Source organism: Odocoileus virginianus, chromosome 5 (genome assembly GCF_023699985.2).
Source record: "Odocoileus virginianus isolate 20LAN1187 ecotype Illinois chromosome 5, Ovbor_1.2, whole genome shotgun sequence".
Taxonomy (NCBI): domain Eukaryota; kingdom Metazoa; phylum Chordata; class Mammalia; order Artiodactyla; family Cervidae; genus Odocoileus; species Odocoileus virginianus.
Window position 1 is genome coordinate 93,325,535 of NC_069678.1, and position 6,000 is coordinate 93,331,534.

Genomic DNA, 6,000 nt, shown 5'->3' on the forward strand with positions numbered 1-6,000 from the left:
CTTTTCTGCAAATATATCCCTCTCAATGTTCAGGCAGTATAAATAAAATAACTGTGGATATATGAGTATATTATTAGACACATTTCTTAAAGCTGAGTGTTCAAAGACTGAGCAATTATTTTTTCAAACACAACTAATACGTGCTTTTTTTTTTTTTTAAGTCATGCAGTGGAAAGTAAATCAGCTGTCCCCTACACAAGATCCCCCAGAGTAAAACCACCATCAACAGTTTCTTACAAAGCCTTTCAAAAACTGACCGTGGCTATACTTAACGCATGTATACAGACTCCCCATTCACACTCCCACTCTCCCCTCAGACTGCTACACGGGCTGCTTTGTGCCCTTCTTGTTTTCACCTGGCAATTCTTCCTTACCAGCATATCCCTTTTTTTCCCTAAGTCATACAATTCTTTTAACTATCTGATTTAGTAAATCAACGTATTTAATATCAACTTCTACCAGTGATTCTGTCCAAAAGGGTATTGGTAAACTTCAACCTCTTTTATTCCAAACAGATTGTAAACTCAGAAATAGGAAGTATAAGCTACAACTTGTCATTTACTCTGGCACCCAGGACATTATAGGCATACAACAAATTGCTTTTGAACAAAATCCAAAGCTAAGTTATGTCTAACTGGATACAACTCAAGAGTTACATTAACAGTAAAAGAGAGACTGTTATACCTAAAAAACTAAATTGGTACTTTCAAAAGACAAGAGAAATCTAAACCATGCAAATTTGTTAGTCACTATAACTATACCACATGTGCTAACATATGTAATTCATAACGAACCATAGAAAATTTCACATTAAAGTATGTGGTTGAAAATCTAAAACATACACTGGAATCCTCAGTTTATAAAAGTTACATATTCTCTCAGTGATAATCTCAATTCTTTTCAATAAACTGTATTAAAGTGAAAAAAAATTGTATATTTGAAAATGAGGAAATTCTACTCATCCTCTTACATTCCATTTCACATGTATTAAGAGTCCCTATATCCTGTTTACCCAAACAGTTATTAGGTTGTTATCAAGTACTGGGTTGGCCAAAAAGTTCATTTGGGTTGTTCTATTACACAATAAAATATCTTGGAATTGGGGGGGGGTACAATTATTTGCTGGGCAAAATCTTATTACTATAGGCAGCCTCTAAGACAACTCTCTCAACAATTCCTGCCTTCTGATCTTTGTGTAATTACCTCACCTTAAGTGTGGGCTGGACTTACTGACTTCCTCCTAACAAACAGAATCCAGTAGACCTGATTAAGATGTCACTTCTGATACTGAGTTAAAAACTTCCATCTTGGACGCTCTCTGAGGGAATCCAGCAGCCCTGTTGTGAGGCAGCCGTGTGAGAAGCCCACACGGCAGAGAACTAAGGCTTGCCAACAGTAAGTGGCTGTGGAAGTGGATCCAACCCCAATCGAGCCCTGAAATGACAAACCGCACAGAAGACCCAGGCCAGACCTAAGCTAAGACACGGAGCTAAGCTGCTTCCTTCTTGGACCACAGAAACTGAGAGAATAAATGCTTGCTGTTTTCAGCCACTAAGTTTTGGAGTAACTTGTTACATGGCCATAGTTAACAAAAATACTCATTTAACCAATTTAATCTTCGTAACAATCCTTGGTATTAGAAATTATTTTTCCAATTTTACAGCTGAGAATATTGAGGGTCAAGAAGATAACCCATGGGAACTGTCCAAAATCACACACCACTGTTTAAATGACGTAACTACAATTCTCATGTTAATCTTCTGACTCATTTAACAAATATTTATTGCACAGCAAGTACCAAGTTTTATGAATTTAATTATAGGTACATTCCACATCTGCCCTTGGGATAGAAAGGTTAGATGTTCCAAGCTCTCCTGCTCAGAGTAAGAAGGGACAAGACATTTAAAAAGCCCACATCTATTATATGACTTGATGAAAAATACAGCTATATATTCAGAAGAAAAATTTAAAACAAAGAAATCCCTAATGTGTATAAATTGGTAAGTGATAGGAAATAACTTTTAACCCATGTAATTTTTCAGTCTCAAGTAATACGTGCCAGGCACATTGGGAATACAAATACCTGATGGATGAGCTGATCAAAACACTCATTTCCATCTACTTTTACACTAAGGCTCTGAGAAGTAATGAAGGCACCAAAATAAGTACCCCCCCAGGCAAAAAAAACACCCACTAATGACTATGCCAAAGCCTTTGACTGTGTGCATCACAATAACTGTGGAAAATTCTGAGAGATGGGAATACCAGACCACCTGACCTGTCTCTTGAGAAACCTGTACGCAGGTCAGGAAGCAACAGTTACAACTGGACATGGAACAACAGACTGGTTCCAAATAGGAAAAGGAGTAAGTCAAGGCTGTATATAGTCATCCTGCTTATTTAACTTATATGCAGAGTACATCATGAGAAATGCTGGGCTGGAGGAAGCACAAACTGGAATTGAGATTGCCGGGAGAAATATCAATAACCTCAGATATGCAGGGAGTTCCCTGGTGGCTCAGATGGTAAAGCGTCTGCCTACAACGCGGGAGACCCGGGTTCGATCCCTGGGTCGGGAAGATCCCCTGGAGAAGTAAATGGCAACCCACTCCAGTACTCTTGCCTGGAAAATCCCATGGTCAGAGAAGCGCGATAGGCTACTGTCCATGGGGTTGCAAAGAGTCGGACACGACTGAGCCACTTCCCTTTTCCTTCCAGTACTCTTGCCTGGAAAATTCCATTGACAGAGGAGCATGGTAGGCTATACAGTCCATGGGGTTGCAAAGAGTTGGACATGACTGAGTGACTTCATTTCACTTCAGATATGCAGATGACACCACCCTTATGGCAGAAAGTGAAGAAGAACTAAAGAACCTCTTGATGAAAGTGAAAGAAGAGAGTGAAAAGAGTTGGCTTAAAGTTCAACATTCAGAAAACTAAGATCATGGCATCCGGTCCCATCACTTCATGGGAAACAGATGGGGAAACAGTGGCTGACTTTATTTTTCTGGGCTCCAAAATCACTGCAGATGGTGACTGCAGCCATGAAATTAAAAGATGCTCACTCCTTGGAAGGGAAGTTATGACCAACCTAGACAGCATATTAAAAAGCAGAGACATTACTTTGTCAACAAAGGTCCATCTAGTCAAGGCTATGGTTTTTTCTAGTGGTCATGTATGGATGTGAGAGTTGGACTATAAAGAAAGCTGAGCGCCAAAGAATTGATGCTTTTGAACTGTGGTGTTGGAGAAGACCCTTCAGAGTCCCTTGGACTGCAAGGAGATCCAACCAGTCCATCCTAAAGGAGATCAGTCCTGGGTATTCACTGGAAGGACTGATACTGAAGCTGAAACTCCAATACTTTGGCCACCTGGTGCGAAGAGCTGACTCATTTGAAAAGACCCTGATGCTGGGAAAGGTTGAGGGCAGGAGGACAAGGGGATGACAGAGGATGAGATGGTTGGATGGCATCACTGACACAACAGACATGGGTTTGGGTGTATTCCAGGAGTTGGTGATGGACAGGGAAGCCTGGCATGCTGCAGCTCAAGGGGTCGCAAAGAGTCGGACACGACTGAGTGACTGAACTGAACGGCAAAATGCTTAACTCATCAAAAACTGATTATAATTTTTTCTAACAGATGGTAAGTTGCAAAAAAAATATTAAAGATACTAAAAATAAAAATACCAATTCCTCAATCTTAGAAATAAAACTGTACGCACTTACAGCTAGCTTTTACATAACATTTTTAAAACGTAGTTTCAATCAGTATACCCACTATTTCAAAATCTACTTTTCATTTAAACAGCAAATATTTCTCTGTGATTATGTATCTTTGTTGTTGTTCAGTTGCTAGGTCATGCCCAACTTATCTTAATAATAATATGAATGGATATATACTAGGTTTACCCTGCTGCTGTTGCAAACTGCTAGGTAATTCCCCACTGGACACTTACTTCATAACTAATTTATTGAGAACTAGATAACTTAGGAATAGATATCTGTGTGATATGTGTTTTGCTGTTCTGAACCACTTCTTCTGAAAAAAGCTTCAAAGAGCAAAATTACTAGGTCAAATGACAGACTTCATACCTTTTTCTCCTCCTCAAAAAAAGGTGTTTAGGTAAGACCACCAGATCACTTATGATTATCAAAGCTAAGCGCTGTTACCCCTTTGAAGCTTTTCTACGTTAATGGTTGTAACACAGTACACTAATGTGGCTCAAATATGAATTTCCAAATCAAAGATTTTTCATATTATTTGCTGTTTTCAGCAGCCTGAATTTACATAAACACTAGCCCATTCCAGTGAGGTGGGTACCTCGTTTTGGTTTTGATTTGAATTTCTCTAACAATTAGAGACATTTAGCATCTTTCCATGTCCTACAAGCCATTTCTATTTCTTCTTAGGAGAAATGTCCATTTAGATCTGCCCATTTTTCACTTAGGTTGTCGAGCTTTTGTTGCTGATTGTGTGAGCTGCTTGTATATTCTGGAAATTAAGTCCTTGTCACACTGTTTGTAAATATTTTCTCCCATTCTGTAGTGCATCTGGCTTCTTTCACTATACATTATAGGAAATTTACCCACATAGTTACAGAGAACATAAGCTTGTTCTTTTGCACTGTGATATGGGATCTCATTGTATGAACAGACAATTTATTACTCTACTACAGATTTTGGTTGATTCTATTTTTTTGCCATTATAAACTGTGCTGCGACAAACATTCTTGAATATGAAATTTGGTAAGCCTATGTTTGCATTTCTGTTGGTTTTCACCTAGGAGTGAAACTGCTGGCCATAAGGTATATTCAACTTAGTGCTAAGTACTACTGAGTATTTTCCCAAAGACATAGTACTAAATAGTACTACTTTATCATTTTTTGTTTGTTTACTCAAACCTCTAGCACATTAAGATGAGGGCTTTCTCCATGGACAAATATTAATATTAAAAACACAGGATTAAAACTAAAGAAGAGACTTAAGACACAACACTTGCCCTCCTGGTCCACTGCCCAGGGATACACACATAAACAAATGAGTTGACAGCTCGACTGACAAACTGTACTGAAATAGCTTGTACAATCCTCACAATTACCACAAGGGCTGACTCAGACTTGGTCACCCCCATTATCCCTGTGGGCAAACGGATGCCCGAGGGGACCCTCACAGCCACACGGCCATGCCGTGCTGTGCTGAGTTGCTCAGTCGTGTCTGACTCTTTGAGACCCCCAAGGCCTGTAGCCTACCAAGCTCCTCTGTCCACGGGACTCTTCAGGCAAGAATACTTGAGTGGGTTGCCATGACATCCTCCAGGGGATCTTCCCAACCCAGGGATGGAACCCAGGTCTCCCACATTGCAGGTAGATTCTCTACCATCTGAGCTACCAGAGAAGCCCATCACCCTGCTGAGTAGTCACTAAATCAGAAAGAGAACACAGATGTTCAAACTCCTAATCCAGGCTTTACTCACAAATTAAACCCATCAGAAGCAGCCAGAAATGCTGCAAAAACTAAAGAAGAAAGAGGAAGTTCTAGGATCTAAGTCTAAAGTACTCGTTAAAAAAAAAAGATATGCACAGAAAAGCTTGGGGCCAGAGACTGCCAAGATTCCTAAAGGGAACTAAATCTGTTAATCTTCCAGCAGACAAACATGTCAAAATGTGTACCCCTAAAATAATGTTAAGATCAACTTGTATATTAACAATATAACAATTTTACTTGAAATAAGTATCTTGAGGGGAAAAAATGACTTTAAGTACCATCTAATAAAATACACATTTCCAAAACTATCCCATATGCAAAGAATTGCTCTAAAACATGAAAATAAATCCTTTACAACCTAAATGATTACAGCAGATTTATATTTGTGTAAATCTGAGTGGGAAGTGGGGGGTTCCAAAGAGAACTTCAACTCTATAGTGAGTTTAAATAAATACATATTTGTGTTAAATAAATACATATTTGTGTATTACTGATATAATTAAATGATAAAGT

The 6,000-nt window shown here is 38.9% G+C and overlaps 1 protein-coding gene across 13 annotated transcripts in view; it reads right to left on the reverse strand.

The window, feature by feature from the left end:
• The window catches only part of GIGYF2 (GRB10 interacting GYF protein 2), a 119,021-nt gene that overhangs the window by 50,683 nt on the left and 62,338 nt on the right, over positions 1–6,000 (reverse strand). The window lies entirely within an intron of this gene.